Source organism: Oryx dammah, unplaced genomic scaffold (assembly GCF_014754425.2).
Source record: "Oryx dammah isolate SB20612 unplaced genomic scaffold, SCBI_Odam_1.1 HiC_scaffold_16, whole genome shotgun sequence".
In the NCBI taxonomy this organism is placed as follows: domain Eukaryota; kingdom Metazoa; phylum Chordata; class Mammalia; order Artiodactyla; family Bovidae; genus Oryx; species Oryx dammah.
Window position 1 is genome coordinate 64,158,439 of NW_024070200.1, and position 21,708 is coordinate 64,180,146.

The window sequence follows — 21,708 nt, forward strand, 5'->3', positions numbered from 1 at the left end:
CCATATATGTTATTATGAATATTGAGTAGAGTTCCTTGTGCTACACAGTAGGTCTTAATTAGTTATATATATACATATACATATATATATATGTGTGTATATATATATATATATATATAGAGAGAGAGAGAGAGAGAGATAGTAGTGTATATATATGTTAATCCCAATCTCTTAATTTATCCTTCCCCCTCCCCTTTTGCCTTTGGTGACCATCAGTTTGTTTTCTATGTCTGTGAGTCTACTTCTGTTTATAAATAAGTTCATTTGTACTCTTTTTTTTTTTTTTTTTTAGATTTGAATATAAGCAATATCTTGGGCTTTCCAGGCAGCTCAGTGGTAAAGAATCTGCCTGCTAATGAGGGAGATGCGGGCTTGATCCCTGCATCAGGAAGATCCCCTGGAGAAGGAAATGGCAACACACTCCAGTATTCTTGCCTGGGAAATCCCATGGACAGAGAGGCCTGGCAAGCTATAGTCCATAGGGTAGCAAAAGAGTCAGACACAACTTAGTGACTAAACAACAACATAAGAAATATCATATGATGTTTTTCTTTCAATATCTGACTTAATTCACTCGGTATGAAACTTCTACGTCCATCCATGTTGCTGAAAACAGCATTATTTAGTTCTTTTTAATGGCTGAGTAATACCATTAATTTGTCAATGGGCATTTAGATTGCTTCCATTTTCTGGTTATTGTATATAGTACTGGCGTACATATGTCCTTTTGACTTATGGTTATCTAGATATATGCCCAGAAGTGGGATTGCTGGATTATATGATAATTCTATTTTTAGGTTTTTAAGGAACCTCCATACTGTTCTCCACAGTGGCTGTACCAATTTACACTCCTACCAACAGTGTGGGTGAATGATGGACATTCTGCCTGGTGTGAAGTGATATTACATTATAATTGCCATTTCTCTAAAAATTAGTGATGTTGAGCATCTTTTCATGTCTATTTTGGCTATCCATATGTCTTCTTTGGAGAGATATTTATTTATATTTTCAGCCCATTTTATGATTGGGTTTTTTTCTAGTATTGGGTTGCATTAGCTGTTTGCATATTCTGGACCCTTTGCCAGTCACTCTGTTTGCAAATATTTTCTCCCATTCTGTGAGTTTTCTTTTCATTTTGTTTATGGTTTCCTTTGCTGTACAAAAGCATTTAAATTTAATTATGTCTTATTAGTTTATTTTTGTTTTATTTTTGTTTTTGTTCACTGCAGGGTGCAGAGATGAACCAGAAAACCTGTACTCAGAAAACTATAAAATACTGATGAAAGATATCAAAGATGGTATAAACAGATGGTGAGATATACCATCCTCTTAGATTAGAAGAATCAATATTGTCAAAATAACTACACTACCCAACGCAATCTACAGATTCAATATAATCCCTCTCAAATTACCAAAGGTATTTTTCACAAAATTAGAACAACAAATTTTATAAACTGTATGGGTACAGGAAAGACTCCAAATAAATCTTTGGCAAGATTGCTATGGCAATCTTGAGAAAGAAAAACAACGGAGTTGGAGGAATCAGGCTTCCTGACTTCAAAATATACTACAAAGCTACAGTATTCAAAGCACTATGGCACCACCACAAAAAGAGAAATATAAATCTATGGAACATTGAAACATGTATAATATCATATAAGAAACGAATTGCCAGTCTAGGTTCGATGCAGGGTGCAGGATGCTTGGGGCTGGTGTACTGGGATGACCCAGAGGGATGGCGTGGGGGGGGGGAGGTGGGAGGGGGATTTGGGATTGGGAACACATATACACCCATGGCAGGTTCATGTTAATGTGTGGCAAAACCAGTACACTATTGTAAAGTAAAAAAAAAAAATAATAATAATAATCTATGGAACAGGATAGGAAGTCCAGAGATAAACTCACACAACTATGGTCAACTAATCTATGACCAAAGATGCAAGAATATACAACAGGAAAAAGACAGTTCCATCAATAAGTGGTCTGGGAAAACCAGAAAGCTACATGTAAGTGAATGAAATTAGAACACCCCATAATACTATAAAACAATATAAACTCAAAATTGATTAAAGATCTAAATGTAAGCCTGGATATTATAAAACTCTTAATGGAAAACATAGGCAGAGCATTCTCTGACATAAATGGCAGCAATATCTTTATTGTATTCCCTTTTTAGTATGCACACCTCCTCCTGAAGTATGCACCCTTATGTGCTCAGTTACAGACACAGAGGCGGCTGAATGTTGCACCATGGCCCACAGCTGCTCTAGCAGGTCTCCTCCATCCTTGATTCCTCCCTGATTCAAATAAAAGATTCTTTTGAAGAGTTCAGAGCAGGCACAATCATAGATGAATCTTTTTGCCAAGGTTTTCGAAAACATGCTGAGAATCCTTATGTAAACTGAAATATATCTGTGAAGGTTTCTGGAAACTTCAAACCCAGTTACTATGATGAAAAGGTAGGCTTTACTGACAAATTTTTCATGCACCCATTTCCTCAAGATGTTCCTGAAGCCTGTACATATGTCCTCTGTCTCTTTCCTCTTGATCCCCTAAGATGCAGGACCTGGTTTCGCTCTGGTGGATTCCTTAGCCACCTACACAGTCCCACTCCGACACACAGTTTCTAGCAGATGAATACAAAGTGTGTGTATTTTCTTACCATTATTGTGACTGATACGTAACACAACAGCCACATTTTCCCCACCTCCTCCCAACCATCCTGGAGGTGGCCACTCTGATTGAGAGGCCTGGGCCTCCTTTACCTCCACGTCCAGTGCCTGGAACATGGCATGACCCAGGCCAACAGCAAGTGGCTGGGGGCCTGAGTAATGGCAGAGAGGCACACACATTCAGGCATTTCTGCTGCAGGAGACAAGCATATCTCCGAAGTTTGTACAATTGGCCTGGAGATGTAAGGACATAAAGCTCAGATGTAAGAGAATTAAGGACAATAAAGCCCAGGGGGAAGGGCAATCAAGAAAGCTCTAGCTGTGTGGAGGAGCCTTTTCTGTCTTCTCATCCAGCCCTGATATCTGGAAGACTTGCAGCACTAAAGGAGGGACAAAGCTAAATTCCTGAAGGTTCAGTGCTTCCTGTTTCTGCTCAGGCTCAATCTCAGTATTCACAGCATGTAGAATTATAATAAAATAATAACAAATAATGATCCTCATGACCCAGGACCCTGAATTCACCCCTTTAAGTTCCCCTGACAATTCTTTCTGGACCAGCTCTTGGCTTCCATCACTGTCAAAGATTAGCTGAGTTAAACAATTCTCCTCACATGTTTTGGTATTGGATTGTGAATTTAAGATATACCATTTATAAATGGTATTTTTCCTTTAAATATACTTGGCTATGATTTCTGTATTGAACAAGCAGGCCTGCATAACTAGGTGCCAACAGACTCTGCCAAACAAAACTGGGGTGGCCAAACTATACCCTTGCACCTGTGTTTTGTGCCTTAAAGGCAGAAGAGAAACTTCAACTGCTAGATATTTGCATACCTTCTCTTCGTGGGCTTTCCCTCACGTAAGTGAGACATTTATAGACCTAAAGTGCAAACACAGATCATTCATTATATTAGCAGAGAGAAATTTGGTTCATTTTTCTTCCTTTTAATTTCTACCTTCCTCAGATTATTTATTTATTTATTTGGCCATGACACATGGCTTTCAGGATCTTTCAGGACCAGGGATTAAACCCAGGCCCACAACAGTGAAAGCACTGAATCCTAACCACTGGACCAGCAATTCCCTGGTCCACTTTTCTAAGAGTGGTTTTTGGTTTTTCAATTTTCATTCTTTTTTATATTGCTTTGTATGTGGGCTAAGTCGTTTCATTCATGTCCAATTCTTTGTGACCATAAGGACTATAGCCCGCCAGGCTCCTCTGTGCATGGGATCCTTCAGGCAAGAATACTGGAGTGGGTTGCCATGCCCTCATCCAGGGGATCTTCTTGACCCAGGTATTGAACCTGCATCTCTTATGTCTCCTGGATTGGCACATAGGTTCTTTATCACTAGCACCACCTGTGGAGAAGGAAATGGTAACCCACTCCAGTATTCTTGCATAGAGAATCCCATGGACAGAGGAGACTGGCAGGCTACAGTCTTTGGGGTCTTAAGAGTCGGACACAACTTAGTGACTAAACAACCACCACCACCACCACCACCTGGAAAGCCCTTATATTGCTCTATATCATTTCTATTTCAGATCCTACTTGGAATATTCATCATTCTTTTCTGTTTATAGTGTCCATTCAGGTAATGTCTTTTGAGTTTCTATGAATTTTGTTAGTAAGAATTTCCTACTATAAAAGAGTAAGTATTAGATGCTTCAGAACAATTTCCCACTGCATTTAGGATTATAGCTAACAGAAGCAGAAGATATTAAGAAGAGGTGGCAAGAATACACAGCAGAACTATACAAAAAAGAGCTTCACGATCCAGATAATCACGATGGTGTGATCACCCACTTGGACATCCTGGAATGTGAAGTCAAGTGGGCCTTAGAAAGCATCACTACAAACAAAGCTAGTGGAGGTGATGGAATTCCAGTGGAGCTATTTCAAATCCTGAAAGATGATGCTGTGAAAGTGTTGCACTCAATATGCCAGCAAATTTGGAAAACTCAGCAATGGCAACAGGACTAGAAAAGGTCAGTTTTTCATTCCAATCCCAAAGAAAGGCAATGCCAAAGAATGCTCAAACTACCGCAAGGTTGCACTCATCTCACACACTAGTAAAGTAATGCTCAAAATTCTCCAAGCCAGGCTTCAGCAATACATGAACCGTGAACTTCCAGATGTTCAAGCTGGTTTTAGAAAAGGCAGAGGGAACCAGAGATCAAATTGCCAACATCTGCTGGATCATGGAAAAAGCAAGAGAGTTCTAGAAAAACATCTATTTCTGCTTTATTGACTATGCCAAAGCCTTTGACTGTGTGGATCACAATAAACTGTGGAAAATTCTGAAAGAGATGGGAATACCAGACCACCTGACCTGCCTCTTGAGAAACCTATATGCAGGTCAAGAAGCAACAGTTAGAACTGGACATGGAACAACAGACTGGTTGCAAATAGGAAAAGGAGTACGTCAAAGCTGTATATTGTAACCCTGCTTATTTAACTTATATGCAGAGTACATCGTGAAAAATGCTGGGCTGGAGGAAGTACAAGCTGGAATCAAGATTGCCAGGAGAAATATCAATAACCTCAGATATGCAGATGATACCACCCGTTTGATTTCTTTAGTAACCTGTTCATTATTTAGAAATGTATTGTTTAATCCCTATGTGTTTGTGATTTTTCACAGTGTTTTTCTTGTAATTGACATCTAGCCTCATAGCATTGTTGTTGGAAATGTTGCTTGATATGATTTCAATTTTCTTAAATTTACTGAGGTTTGATTTGTGACCCAAGATGTGGTCTCTCCTGGAGAATGTTCCATGTGAACTTGAGAAGTTGTATTCTTCTACATTTGGATGAGATGTCCTGAAGATATCAATGAGGTCCATCTCATCTAGTATCATTTAAGACGTGTTTCCTTATTAATTTTATGTTTTGATTATCTGTGCATTGCTGTAAGTGGGGTGTTACATCTACTACTGTTATTGTTCACTGTCAATTTCTCCTTTTATGTCTGTTAGTGTTTGTCTTATGTATTGAGGTGCTCCTGTGTTGTGGAGAAGGCAATGGCAAACCACTCCAGTACTTTTGCCTGGAAAATCCCATGGGAGGAGCTTGGTAGGCTGCAGTCCATGGGGTCGCGAAGAGTCGGACACGACTGAGTGACTTCACTTTCACTTTTCACTTTCATGTGTTGGAGAAGGAAATGGCAACCCACTCCAGTGTTCTTGCCTGGAGAATCCCAGGGATGGGGGAGCCTGTTGGGCTGCCCTCTCTGGGGTCGCACAGAGTCGGACACAACTGAAGCGACCTAGCAGCAGCAGCAGCAGCAGCAGAGTACATCATGACAAATGCTGGGCTGGAAGAAGCACAAGCTGGAATCAAGATTGCTGGGAGAAATATCAATAACCTCAGATATGCAGATGACACCACCCTTATGGCAGAAAGTAAAGAGGAACTAAAAAGCCTCTTGATGAAAGTAAAAGAGGAGAGTGAAAAAGGCTTAAGCTCAACATTCAGAAAATGAAGATCATGGCATCCAGTCCCATCACTTCATGGGAAATAGATGGGGAAACAGTGGCTGACTTTATTTTTCTGGGCTCCAAAATCAGTGCAGATGGTGATTGCAGCCATGAAATTAAAAGATGCTTGCTCCTTGGAAGAAAAGTTATGACCAACCTAGATAGCATATTCAAAAGCAGAGACATTACTTTGCCAACAAAGGTCCATCTAGTCAAGGCTATGGTTTTTCCAGTGGTCATGTATGGATGTGAGAGTTGGACTATAAAGAAAGGTGAGCACTGAAGAATTGATGCTTTTGAACTGTGGTGTTGGAGAAGGCTTTTGAGAGTCCCTTGGACTACAAGGAGATCCAACCAGTCCATCCTAAAGGAGATTAGTCCTGGGTATTCATTGGAGGGACTGATGTTGAAGCTGAAACTCCAATATTTTTGCCACCTGATGTGAAGAGCTGACTCATTGGAAAAGACCCTAATGCTGGGAAAGATTGAGGGAAGGAGGAGAAGGGGATGACAGAGGATGAGATGGTTGGATGTATCATCGACACAATGGACATGGGTTTGGGTAAGCTCTGGGAGTTCGTGATGGAGAGGGAGGCTTGGTGTGCTGCAGTTAATGGGGTCGCAGAGTTGGACATGCCTGAGCGACTGAACTGAACTGAATATTCTATTGTATGTATATATACCACAACTTCTTGATACATTCATCTGTCAGTGGACATCTGTCAGTTGCTTCCATGTTCTAACTATTGTAAATAGTGTTGCAATGAACATGGGGGTACATATGACTTTTTCAATTTTGGCTTCCTCAGGGTATATGTTAGGAGTTGGATTGCCGGGTCATATGGTGGCTTTATTCCTGGTTTTTTAAGGATTCCCCTTATCATCTTCCATAGTGCCTGTATCAATTTATATTCCCACCAACAGTGCAAGAATATTCCCTTTACTCCACACCCTTCCCAGTATTTATTGTATGTAGACTTTTTGATCATGGCCACTCTGACTGGTGTGAGATGATATCTCACTGTAGTTTTGATCTGCATTTCTCTAATAATGAGTGATGTGAGCAACTTTTCATTTGTTTGTTAGCCTTATGTATGTCTTCTTTGGAGAAATAGCTGTTTAGGTCTTTTTCCCACTTTTTTTATTGGGTTGTTTGTTTTCTCTGGTATTGACTTGTATATCAGAACTGATTGTATATTTTGGAAATTAATCCTTTGTCAGTTGTTTCATTTGCTGTTATTTTCTCCCATTCCAAGGGTTGTCTTTCCACTTTGTTTATATACAATTTCCTTTGCTGTGCAAAATCTTTTACATTTCATCAGGTCCCACTTGTTTAATTTTGTTTTTATTTCTATTGCTCTAGGAGGTGGTTCATAGAGGATCTTTCTTTGATTTATATCAACAAGTGTTCTGTCTATGTTTCCCTCTAAGAGATTTATAGTTTATGATCTTACATTTATTTCTTTAATCCATTTTGAGTTTATCACTGTGTATGGTGTTAGGAAGTGTTCTAATTTCATTTTTTACCATGTAGATGTCCGGTTTTGCCAGCATCACTTATTGAAGAGGTTGTCTTTACTCCATTGTATATTCTTGCCTCCTTTGTCAAAAATAAGGTACCCACAGGTGCATGGGTTTATTTCTGGGCTTTCTATCTTGTTCCATTGCTCCATAGTTCTGTTTTTGTGCCAGTACCATATTGTCTTGATGACTGTAGCTTTTTATTATAATCTGAAGTCAGGAAGGTTGATTCTTCCAGCTCCATTCTTCTTTCTCAAGACTGCTTTGGCTATTCAGGGTCTTTTGTGCTTCCACATGAACTGTGAAATTTTTTGTTCTAGTTCTGTAAAAAAATGACATTGGTAATTTGATAGGGATTGCATTGAATCTGTAGAATGTATTTGGTAGCACAGTCATTTTCACAATATTGATTCTTCCTACCCAGGAACATGGAATATCTCTCCATCTGTTTATGTTGTCTTTGATTTCTTATATCAGTGTCTTATAATTTTCTGTATACAGTTCTTTTGTCTCCTTAGGTAAGTTTATTCCTAGATTTTTTATACTTTTTGTTGCAGTGGGGTATGGTATTGATTCTTTAATTTCCCTTTCTGATCTTTCATTGTTATTATAAAGGAATGCAAGTGATTTCTGTGTATTGACTTTGTATCATGTGACTTTGCTAAATTCACTGATTAGCTCTAGTAATTTTTTATAATATCTTTAGGGTTTTTATGTATATTATCATGTCATCTGCAAACAGTAAGAGCTTTACTTCTTCTATTCCTATCTTGATTCCTTTTATTTCTTTTTTTTCTCTGATTGCTGTAGCTAGGACTTCCAAAACTATATTGAATAATAGCGGTAACAGTAGACACCCTTGTGTTGTTCCTGATCTTAGAGGGAATGTGTTCAGTTTTTCACCACTGAGAATAATGTTTGCTGCATGCTTACCATATATGGTCTTTACTATGTTGAGATAGTTTCCTTCTATGTCAATTTTTTGAAGAGTTATTATCATAAATGGGTGCTGAATTTTGTCAAAGGCTTTTTCTGCATCTATTGAGATTATCATACGTTTTTATCTTTCAATTTGTTAATATGGTGCTTTTCATTGATTGATTTGTGTATATTGAACCGTTGGAAAAGATCTTGATGTTGGGAAAGATTGAAGGTGGTAGGAGAAGGGGGTGACAAAGGATGAGATGGTTGGATGGCATCACCGACTCAATGGACATGAGTTTGAGTAAGCTCTGGGAGTTGGTGATGGACAGGGAAGCCTGGCATGCTATAGTCCATGGGGTCACAAAGAGCTGGACATGACAGAATGATTGAACTGAACTGAAGAATCCTTTCAGTCCTGGAATAGCACCAACTTGATCATGGTGTATGAGCTTTTTAATGTGTTGTTGAATTCTGTTAGCTAAAAGTTTGTTGAGTGTTTTTGCATCTATGTTTATCAGTGATATTGGCCCGTACTTTTCTATTTTTGTGTTGTCTGCCTGGTTTTGGTATCAGAGTGACAGTGGCCTTGTAGAATGAGTTTGGAAGTGTTTCTTCCTCTGAAATTTTTGAAATAGTTTTAGGATAGGCATTAGATCCTCTCTAAATGTTTGATAGAATTCACCTGTGAAGCCATCTGGTCCTGGGCTTTTGGTTTTTTGGGAGATTTTTGATCAAAGTTTCAATTTCAGTGCCTATAACTGGGTTGCTCATAATTTATATTTCATTCGGGTCCAGTCTTGGAAGATTGAACTGTTATAAGAATCTGGCCTTTTCTTCCAGGTTATCCATTTTATTGCCATATTTTTTTTAATAAAAGTCTCTTATAGTACTTTGTTTTTCTGCCTTGCCTCTTGCAACCTCTTCTTTTTCATTTCTAATTTTGTTGATTTGATTCTTTTCTCTTTTTTCCTGATGAGTCTGGAAAAGGTATGTCAATTTTATTCTCTTCTCAAAGAACCAGCTTTTAGTTTCATTACTCTTTACTGTTGTTTCTTTCATTTCTTTTTCACTTATTTCTGCTCTGATCTTCATGATTTCTTTCCTTATGCTGACTTTGGTTTTTTTTTTTTTTTTTTCCCTTCTTTTCCCAGTTGTTTTAGGTGTAAAGTTATGTTGTCCATTTGATCTTTTTCTTCTTTGTTGAGGTAGAGTTTTATTGCTATAAACTTCCCTCTTAGAATTGCTTTTGCTGCACCCCATAGGTATTGAGTTGTCATGTTTTCATTATCATTTGTTTCTAGGATTTTTTTTTTAATTTCCCATTTGATTTCTTTAGTAACCTGTTCATTATTTAGAAATGTATTGTTTAATCCCTATGTGTTTGTGATTTTTTACAGTGTTTTTCCTGTAATTGATATCTAGCCTCATAGCATTGTTGTTGGAAATGTTGCTCGATATGATTTCAATTTTCTTAAATTTTACTGAGGTTTGATTTGTGACCCAAGATATGGTCTCTCCTGGAGAATGTTCCATGTGCACTTGAGAAGTTGTATTCTTCTGCATTTGGATGGAATGTCGTGAAGATGTCAATGAGGTCCATCTCATCTAATGTATCATTTAAGACGTGTTTCCTTATTACTTTTCTGTTTTGATTATCTGTGCATTGCTGTAAGTGGGGTGTTACATCTACTACTGTTATTGTTCACTGTCAATTTCTCCTTTTATGTCTGTTAGTGTTTGTCTTATGTATTGAGGTGCTCCTGTGTTGTGGAGAAGGAAATGGCAACCCACTCCAGTACTCTTGCTTGGAAAACCCCATGGGTGGAGGAGCCTGGTAGGCTGCAGTCCATGGGGTTGCTAAGAGTCTGACACAACTGAGTGACTTCACTTTCACTTTTCACTTTCATGCATTGGAGAAGGAAATGGCAACCCACTCCAGTGTTCTTGCCTGGAAAATCCCAGGGATTGGGGAGCCTGGTGGGCTGCAGTCTCTGGGGTCACACAGAGTCAGACACAACTGAAGTGACTTAGCAGTAGCAGTTCCTGTGTTGGGTGCATATTTACAATGTTATGTCTTCCTCGGATTGATCCCTTGATCATCATGTAGTATCCTTCCTTATCTCTTGTAATCTTATTTATTTTAAGGGCTATTTTGTCTGATATGAGTATTGCTACTCCAGCTTTCTTTTGCTACCCATTTGCATGGAATATATTTTTCCACCCTCTCACTTTCAATATTTAGGTCTGAAGTGAGTCTCTTGTAGACAGCATATATATGAGTATTGTTTTAGTATCCATTCAGCCAGTCTATGTCTTTTGGTTGGAGCAGTTCATCAAAAAGGCAAAAGAGTTCCAGAAAAACATCTATTTCTGCTTTATTGACTATGCCAAAGCCTTTGACTGTGTGGATCACAATAAACTGTGGAAAATTCTTCAAGAGATGGGAATACCAGACCACCTGACCTGCCTCTTGAGAAATCTGTATGCAGGTCAGGAAGCAACAGTTAGAACTGGACATGGAACAACAGATTGGTTCCAAATAGGAAAAGGAGTATGTCAAGGCTGTATATTGTCACTCTGCTTATTTAACTTATATGCAGAGTACATCATGAGAAACATTGGGCTGGAATAAGCACAAGCTGGAATCAAGATTGCCGGGAGAAATATCAATAACCTCAGATATGCAGATGACACCACTCTATGGCAGAAAGGGAAGAGGAACTAAAAAGCCTCTTGATGAAAGTGAAAGAGGAGAGTGAAAAAGTTGGCTTAAAGCTCAACATTCAGAAAACAAAGATCATGGCATCCAGTCCCATCACTTCATGGGAAATAGATGGGGAAACAGTGGAAACAGTGTGAGACTTTATTTTGGGGGGCTCCAAAATCACTGCAGATGGTGACTGCAGCCTTGAAATTAAAAGACGCTTACTCCTTGGAAGGAAAGTTATGAACAACCTAGAAATCATATTGGAAAGCAGAGACATTACTTTGCCAACAAAGGTCCATCTAGTTAAGGCTATGGTTTTTCCTGTGGTCATGTATGGATGTGAGAGTTGGACTGTGAAGAAGGCTGAGCGCCGAAGAACTGATGTTTTTGAACTGTGGTGTTGGAGAAGACTCGAGAGTCCCTTGGACTGCAAGGAGATCCAACCAGTCCATTCTAAGGGAGATCAGCCCTGGGTGTTCTTTGAAAGGAATGATGCTAAAGCTGAAACTCCAGTACTTTGGCCACCTCATGCAAAGAGTTGACTCATTGGAAAAGACTCTGATGCTGGAAGGGATTGGGGGCAGGAGGAAAAGAGGATGACAGAGGATGAGATGGCTGAATGGCATCATCGACTCGATGGACGTGAGTCTGAGTGACTCCAAGAGCTGGTGATGGACAGGGAGGCCTTGCATGCTGCGATTCATGGGGTCGCAAATAGTCAAACATGACTGAGCGACTCAACTGAACTGACTGAAAGTAATTATTGTTACATATGTTTCTATTGCCATTTTCTTAATTGTTTGGGGTTTGTTTTTGTAGATCTTTTTCTTCTCTTGTATTTCCTGACTATATAAGTCCCTTTAACATTTATTGTAAAGCTTGTTTGCTGGTAACAAATTCTCTTAACATTTGCTGGTCTGAAAAGCTTTTTATTTCTCAATCAATTTTGAATGAGATCCTTGCCAGATCTAGAGTAGTCTTGGTTGTAGATTTTTCCCTTTCAGTACTTTAAATATATCCTGCCATTCCCTTCTGGCTTGAAGAGTTTTTTCTGCAAGATTAGCTGTTAGACATATGGGGCTTGCCTTGTATGTTACTTCTTGCTTTTCCCTTGCTGCTTTTAATAGTCTCTGTGTTTAATCTTTGTCTGATTAGTATGTGTCTTCGCGAGTTTCTCCTTGAGTTTATCCTGTATGGGACTCTTTGTGCCTTTTGGATTTGAATGACTATTTCCCTTGCCATGTTGGAGAACTTATCAACTATAATTTCTTCAAATTTTTTCTCATACCCTTTCTTTTTCTCTTCTTCTTCTGGAACCCCTATAATTCAAATATTGGTGACTTTAATACTGTCCCAGAGGTCTCTTAGACTGGCCTCAGTCCTTTTCATTCTTTTTACTTTATTCTGCTCTTTAGCAGTTATTTCCACGAATTTATCTTCCAGCTCACTGATCCATTACAAATATGGAATGCTTCACAAATTTGCATGTCATCCCTGCCCAGGGGCCATGCTAATCTTCTCTGTATCATTCCAATTTTAATATATGGAAGCCCTATTTATGTATTCTTAATAAAACTACAGGCTTCCCTGGTGGCTCAGTGGTAAAGAATCTGCCTGCCCAATCAGGAGACAGAGGTTTGATGCCTGGGTTGGCAATGTCCCCTGGATATGGAAATGGCAACCCACTCCAGTATTGTTACCTGGGAAATCCTACGGACAGAGGAGCCTGGCAGGCTACAGTTAATGGGGTTGCAAAAGAGTCAGACATGACTTAGTGACTAGACAATAACAGCAATATAAATATAGTTGGATTTTATTTTAGTAATTGACAAACTATTTCTAAAATATGGGACTACAAAGCACCCATAGTAGCCAGTAAAATTTTGAAAGAGAAGACCAAAGGTGCAGAACTACAGATCCAATTTCAAGGTTTAGTTTAGAGATGCAGTAAATCTAGACAGTGTGATAAAGACAAATAAGTGGATCAATGGTTAGGATAGAGTCTAGATATGGATTGACGCACACAGGGATAACTGATTTTTGACAAATGTAAGATGACAACACAGATTGATCGTTTCAACAAATAGTGTGTAAAGATTATCTATCCACATGAAAAAAAACTTCTGATCCATATTTTACACTACATACAATTATTACCTCAAAATGGGTTGTTGATCTAAATATAAAACTTAAAACTTTTAAAACTGTTAGAAGAAAACATAAGCTGATAAATTTTACATAAAAGTACAAAAGCATGATCCATGGGAAAAAAAATTGATAAACTGGATTTCATCAAAACTGAAAATATCTGTTCTTCAAAAGACACAGTTAAGAAAATGAATGACAAGTGTAGACTAGGAAAAAGCACTTGCAATGCACGTATTTGATAAAGGGCATGTACCTAAAACAGAAGTACTCACTTTTGCTCTCTGAAATCTTTTCTCCTAATATTGGCCAGAATGGCTCTTTAAAATGCATGTCCACATAACACCCCTGCCTAGAGCCTCCAACACTACCCCAGACTCCTGAAGGCCTCGGTCATCCCTAGCAAGTTTCTCCTGCTGTTTCTCAGGCATGAGAGCTTCAAGCTTGCTGGCCTTCCTCAGTTCCTCCAGAGGCAACCGTGTCTGTTTCTCTACACCACTAGGTCCTCCCTCTGATATTACCTCCAAATAGGATACTTCCTCATTTCTGTGCCCCTCCCTTGCCAAACAGTGCCTTGCTCACCTCTCAGGTGTCAGCTCAAACATCATGCCCCTCAAGATTCCCTTCTTAACCCCCCAGGAGATGTGGGCATGGATTCTCCCAGAATTCTGTGCTTCTCTTTCCTAGTATGTGTTACTACTGTGGCTTTAAAAGTAATGGTCAGCTTAATGTTCGTCTACTCAACATGAGGACAATGCCCATTGTCTCAGTAAGAGGCATTGCCCAACAAATAAAAGTATTTACAAATATTTTTGAACAATCACAACTGAACAAAGTTGACTTGGCAGAATAAATTCTAGGCACAGAATTTTTGGTTGATAAGTTTAAAACAAAAATGATTCCCACAGATAGATGGAAAGAAAATGAATGTTTTAAATATTTTGGTTTCCATCTGTGCATCAAATAGTCCCATCTGCTCCTAAAAGCAGCTATTAATAGGATTCATTTGCTCGTTTGAAAAAGTGACAAGTTCAAATCTCTTAATTTGGGGAAATATCCAAATATCAGTCACACCATCATTTCTGTTACAGAATGAATCGTTACAGAAATCAGGACCTGGTGCCTTAAGCAAAAGAGCATCACACATTTCAGGTGAATTTTCTTGGGACTCAGTACAGTTTACAGATGACTAACCACTGGGGTTGAGATTGACATATCACTAAACTCTTAAAAAAGAAATTGTGGCTATGATACTGCATATCACTGTTGAATTTAAGTTATTTCTAATCTCTCCACTATAAGTCCTAGTAGTAAGTAGATACTCTTTCAGGGAAGTTTATGTTCTCTATCATCTGGATGCAATCCTGGCATTCTGTGCTATCTGTGATGGCCCCTGGGTTTGATGCAAGCGGGCTCTGATGACTCCATTTCTAAAGAGGAATTCATTTAACAGTTATCTTTGGCTGTGATGGAAATGAGAGCCCAGGTGATTCAAAACTAATGGCTCTCACTTGTGCCAAACTGATACAATAATCAGTGGAGGAAACGTGTGTTTCTTTTGGGTAGAAAATAGCACTAGGCATAGTGAGGGGAGAAAAAGCCTATAGTTCAGTGGTCTCTATTTTCTCAAAATTATTTGCTAATTAAAAGAAAAGCTTAAATGACTTCTTGGTAAGTCATTTAACTCTCTTTTGGCTCTACATATGCATCCCTAGAAAGTTCTCAAATTGTTTAAGGCAGTACTTAATCAGGTAAGGATATTTGTCTCACCACAAATAATTAAGAATGAAAAATATGTTAGTAAAACTTAAAAACATAAAAAAGAAAAAAACAAAAACCTTAAAAACATCCTCAAAATTCCAGTGGTTATTCAGTGTAGAAGACAGGGCAGAGGGAGGAAGAGATTAAGATGTCACCTCTTTGGTAAGGTAAAACTGGATCCCAAAAAGAAATCATCCATTTAATAGGAGATATAGAGATCTAGAAAGGAACCACTAAGACTCATTACAGATGAACACATCTCTTTGCATCCCTACTTTGAAAATAGTATTCTTATAAGAAAGCATTATGGAGATGACTCTGGTTCAAGGTACGCAGCATGACTGGAAAGTAAAGTCCACCAACTACCTCCAGCTTTGACCACTAAAGGAAAAAACAGATGATAACTCATGAAAGGAAATACAAAAATGTCCCTCTAAACTCCGAGATGTTCTGTTCTCTCACAAGGCATACAGTGTATTTTCCCTCCCTCAAAAGACACTCAGGTCTCTTGCTCCTGCCCAAATAAGATGTGCAAATATGGATCATTGTCTTCTATTCTAATATAATATGTTCAGAAAGAAAAGAATTTGAGAGAGAATGGGCAGTCTTGAAAATGAGCTCTGATTTGTCATATAGTCAGAATAGAAAAGCAAGTTGGACTCTGCTCAGAGATCTGTTGGAAAGAAAGGAGAAAGTGACAATAAAGAGCAAACACATTTTATAAAGAGCTGTTGGGTAGTAGAGGTGGGATCTAATGATTTACAAGGAAAAATAAGGAAATAAATCATATTATTGGCCTCAATTCTTAATACATAAATTTGAAGAATGAAAACAGTGAACTCATAGAACGAAGGCTTTTTTAAAAGATAGAAATGTGGAAATTCAATAGCATGACTTGAAGTGAAATAAGTTTTTCAATAATTTTGCAAGTTAGAAAGTTACTCCCTGAAGATTGAAATATGCACTAGGGAAGGTTTATATAAAGGGGAAAGGAAGGAAGAGGTAGTTTCTATGTATAATTCTCTGTTAACTAAAATGTCAGTGTGATAAACACCACATTATATATAATTACATGTATTTGATATACTTATGTAATTAAATACATATATGAGAAAAGATAGACTAGTACCAGGAGGGTATGTGATGCAGAGTGACATCTCCTCGCCCATCTTACCAACCCAAATACCTCTATCCTGAGCAGAGGCAAGTGGTGGGGGAAGTCAGTTCTTTCCACAGATTCTCACCCTAATGTTTAACGTCAACTCTCTAGATAATGCTTTGCCACTGGAACACGTATTAATTTTCCAATTTAGACTCCAGTAGCTGAAACTCCAGTATTTTGGCCACCTCATGCGAAGAGTTGACTCATTGGAAAAGACTCTGATGCTGGGAGGGATTGGGGGCAGGAGGAGAAGGGGATGACAGAGGATGAGATGGCTGGATGGCATCACTGACTCGATGGACATGAGTCTGAGTGAACTCCGGGAGTTGGTGATGGACAGAGAGGCCTGGCATGCTGCGATTCATGGGGTCGCAAAGAGTTGGACACGACTGAGCGACTGAACTGAACTAAACTGATATGAAAATCAACTCTCTCAATATGGCTCTAAGACTGGTTCCCATATTGGTTACCTTTACAACTTTAAATTGTCAGCTTCCAACTGCTTCCTTCTTCTGGAGATAAATCTTGATTCACAGTGTCACACAATAAGCTGACTTTTTGTCCCATGTCTCCGTTTCTAATTTCATCTACAAAGAATTAAAATTTCCATGTCTAAAGTTTCTAGAAGTTGAAAATTTTAAAGTATCATTGTTACCACAGAGATAGGTAGAGTAGCATTGTGCCATTTTATTTATGCACGTCTTACTTTTTCCCTCATGATTGTCTTCCTCTTGGGCTTCTCTAGTGGCTCAGTGGTCAAGAATCTGCCTGATAATTCAGGAGATATAGGAGCTGTGGGTTTGATCCCTGGGTCAGGAAGATCTCCTGAAGGAGGAAATGGCAACCCACTCCAATATTCTTGCCTGACGAATCTCATGGACAGAGGAGCTGCCTACAGTCCACAGGGTTGCAAAGAGTCTGGCATGACTGAGCAACTGAGCATGCAGGCATCTTTCTTTTATCCGTGTGTTATTGGCCCATGTTACATCAGCCAATGCATACTTGCTTTGTCCCAATGCTCTTCCTCCTGACCCTTGACCAATTCAGTCCATTTCAGTTGGTGTTACAGAGCATTGCCCTGGAACTCTCTTCATCTGTCTCCTACATTGGGTTCCCTGTCTCTTGGATCTAGTATCTTTCTTCACATTTGGTTTATATACCTTTCTTTCTTGAAGGAGGCAAACTGTCTTAGCCCTTGACATATATTAATGTCTTTATTTTAGTATCACACATGTTATGGACTAATATTTCTCCAAAATTCCTCCAATGTGACTGTTTGGAGATAGGGCCTTTAAAGAGGTATAATTAAAGTTAAATGAGGTCAGATTGGGATCCTGATTCAGTAAGACTCTCGCCTTGTAAGAAGAGGGAAAGATGTCAGGGAGGTATGCTCAGAGAAAAGTCTGCGTAGGACACAGTGAGAACACAGTTGTTCACACATCAAGAAGAGAGGCTTTATGAGGAACCAACTATGCCAACATTTTGAGCTCAGACTCCCAGCCTCCAGAACTATGAGAAGATAACTTTCTGTGGCTCGAGCCATGCAATCTGTGCTATTTTGTTATGGAAGTCCTAGCTGACTAATATAGCATATCACATATATTTGAGTGCTGGGTATGGGAATTAAGACACAAAATTGTTTTCCACAAGAAGTTTGAACACTTCCTCTCAAAGCTCCTTTGTGTTTCAGCATCCAGTGTCATTGATGAGATTCTGAAACCATCATAATTTTCTTTCTATTCAAAGCTGACCTCTTTTCCTGGTATTCCAAAATTTTACAGATAGGCACTGAAGAGAAAAATCTCTTATTTTTCTAGTCACAGTACTTGACATTTGATTTCCTTTCCAAAATAAATACTTATTTTCCACTAAGGAATTTTTAAGTTATTTATTTAATAGTTTCCTTAACTCCACTCACTCTCTAAATCTTCTATTAGGCTGGATTCTGGATTTTTTTTTTTTTAATAAATACTCTTTCTTTTCTTTACACTCATATTTACTATCCTTTCATGTTCTATACTTTTAATTTGTATTTTTAATTGGAGGATAATTGCTTTACAGTTTTGTGTTGGTTTTTGCCTGACAACACTGTGAATCAGCTGTGCTGCTGCTGCTGCTGCTGAGTCGCTTCAGTCGTGTCCGACTCTGTGCAGCCCCATAGATGGCAGCCCACCAGGCTCCCCCATCCCTGGGATTCTCCAGGCAAGAACACTGGAGTGGGTTGCCATTTCCTTCTCCAATGCATGAAAGTGAAAGTGAAATTGAAGTTGCTCAGTCGTGTCTGACTCTTAGCGACCCCATGGACTGCAGCCTACCAGGCTCCTCTGCCCATGGGGTTTTCCAGGCAAGAGTAATGGAGTGGGTTGCCATTGCCTTCTCCATGAATCAGCTGTAAGTATACATAGTAGGAAGTTGCATACAAGAAAGGAAGCTCAGCCTAGTGCTCTGTGATGACCAAGAGGGGTGAGATGGGGGAGGGGGACAGGGAGGCTCAAGAGGGAGGAGATACATGTATACTTACAGCTCATTCAGCTGCCCTACAAATAGGTTCACCAGTGCCATTTTTCTAGATTCCATATATATGTGTTAATATGCAATTGTAGCTCAATATCAGAAAAACAAATAACAATCAAAAAATGGGCAGAAGACCTAAACAAACATTTCTCCAAAGAAGACATACAGATGGACCATGAACATTTGAAAAGTTGCCCAACATTGCTCTCTATTATAGAAATGCAAATCAAAACCACAATGAGGTATCACCTCATATCAGTCAGAATGGCCATCATCAAAAATCTACAAACTTTTAATGCTGGAGAGGATGTGGAGAAAAGGGAACCTTCTTGCTCACTGTTGATAAAAATGTAAATTGACACAGCCACTATGTAGAACAATATGGAGATTCCTTAAAAAACTAGGAATAAAGCTACAATATGACCCATCAACCTCACTACTGGGCATATATCCTAAGAAAACCACAATTTAAAAAGATACATGTACCCCAATGTTCGCTGCAGCACTATTTATGATAGCTAGGACATGGAAGAAACTTAGATGTTCATCAGCAGATGAAAGGATAAAGAAGTGGATATACACAATGGAATATTACTCAACCTCATAAAGAAACAAATTTCAGTCAGTTGAACTGAGGTGGATGAACCTAGAGCCTGTTGTACAGAATGAAGTAAGTCATAAGGAGAAAAACAAAGAAGTTTTATTTTAAAAAGAAATTTCCTGTGCTTTATCTCTCATTTTTAAACCAAATTTTATATTTCCTTAATACCTTTATTATTATTCCCCAGTTCTTAAGCCATCATAATATCTTGTTTTGTTGTATTTAACAGTTGCCATGCTTAAAATCCCACTCCAGATATGCTTATCAGAATGTTTTGTTTGAAGTTATCTGTTTCCTAAATTTTCTCCTCTGGACTATTAGCTAATCTTTTTTTTTTAATCAAGATGTTTCCTATTTACATCTCAGGTTTCCTTTTACTTTGTGATGACCATGGTTATCCATTTATATTAGGTCTTAGATATAGAAAAGCTGCTCTTAAGTAGGTGCAAGCCTACAGACAGGGAGGGTGAACTCAGGAGTATCTCAGGGACCCCCTCCCCCCAACTACCTGCCTGTTAAACTCTCCTGGAGAACAACTTTCGGGTATTTTCTGGGGGCACACATGACTTGCAGGGTGATCCTCAGGACACGGAAAGTCATCCTCTATCTGTGAGGCTATTGTTTCCCAGCCCACATCTCCAGACTTGGGCCTCTTCTTCTGCTGAAAGACCCAGCGATCTCTGAGTGGCCTCCCCAACTCCAGTTCCCCACTCTCCGTGAGACATCCCTCATTACTCACAATGATGATCCGCCTTCTCTGGTCCTCACTTTAGTTACTGAGTGCTGTTCACTTTCTCACTACCATGGAAACGGGGGCAGGGAATGAATGTACACTTCCCAACCTGTCCCAGGGAAAGAGATTGCTGATGAGTTGCCCCAGAAGGCAAAGGGGAGTGTCTGAATTTGTGCCTTTGAAGAGCTGGAGGCTTGGGGAGAGTGTCCTACACTGTCTTAGATAGAACTCAGGAGAGTAAAGAGAGGAGTCTTCATGGTATCAGTTCAGTTCAGTTCAGTCCTTTAGTCGTGTCTGACTCTTTGTGACCTCATGAATCTCAGCATGCCAGGCCTCCCTGTCCATCACCAACTCCCGGAGTTCACCCAAACCCATGTCTATTGTGTCGGTGATGCCATCCAACCATCTCATCCTCTGTCACCCCCTTCTCTTCCTACCCTCAATCTTTCCCAGCATCAGGGTCTTTTCCAATGAGTCAGCTCTTCGCATCATGTGGCCAACGTATTGGAATTTCAGCTTCAACATCAGTCCTGCCAATGAATATTCAGGACTGATTTCCTTTAGGATGGACTGGTTGGATCTCCTTGCAGTCCAAGGGACTCTCAAGACTCTTCTCCAACACCACAGTTCAAAAGCATCAATTCTTCTGTGCTCAGCTTTCTTTATAGTCCAATTCTCACATCCATACATGACCACTGGAAAATCCATAGCCTTGACTACACGGACATTTGTTAGCAAAGTAATGTCTCTGCTTTTTAATATGTTGTCTAGGTAGGTCATAACTTTCCTTCCAAGGAGTAAGTGTCTTTTAATTTCATGGCTGCAGTCACCATCTGTGGTGATTTTGGAGCCCAGAAAAACAAAGTCAGCCACTGTTTCCACTGTTTTCCCATCTATTTCCCATGAAGTGATGGGACCAGATGCCATTATCTTAGTTTTCTGAATCTTGAGCTTTAAGCCAACTTTTTCACTCTCCTCTTTTACTTTCATCAAGACGCTCTTTAGTTCTTCTTCACTTTCTGCCATAAGGGTGGTGTCATCTGCATGTCTGAGGTTATTGATATTTCTCCTGGCAATCTTGATTCCAGTTTGTGCTTCCTCCAGCCCAGTGTTTCTCATGATATTCTCTGCGTATAAGTTAAATAAGCAGAGTGACAATATACAGCCTTGATGTACTCCTTTTCCTATTTGGAACCAGTCTGTTGTTCCATGTCCAGTAGGTAGGTGTATTCCCAAGGCTTTGGAACATTAGGAGATGCTAGAAAGGTAACTACCAACTACATGTGCTCAGTCACTTTAGTCATGTCCAACCCTTTGTGACCCCATGGACCATAGCCCACTAGGAACCCCTGTCCATGGGATTTTCCCAGCAAGAATACAGGAGTAGGTTGCTATGCCCTCCTCCAGGGAATCTTCCTGACCCAGGGATCAAACCCACACCTTCTACATTTCAGGTGAGTTCTTTACCTGCTGAGCCATCAGGGAAGCCC

At 39.3% G+C, this 21,708-nt stretch overlaps 1 protein-coding gene and 1 pseudogene across 1 annotated transcript in view; both read right to left on the reverse strand.

Annotated features, from left to right (window-relative positions):
- GABRG3 (gamma-aminobutyric acid type A receptor subunit gamma3) overlaps positions 1-21,708 on the reverse strand; it is an 823,115-nt gene that overhangs the window by 358,827 nt on the left and 442,580 nt on the right. The window lies entirely within an intron of this gene.
- LOC120875780 lies at positions 12,760-12,855 on the reverse strand (annotated as a pseudogene).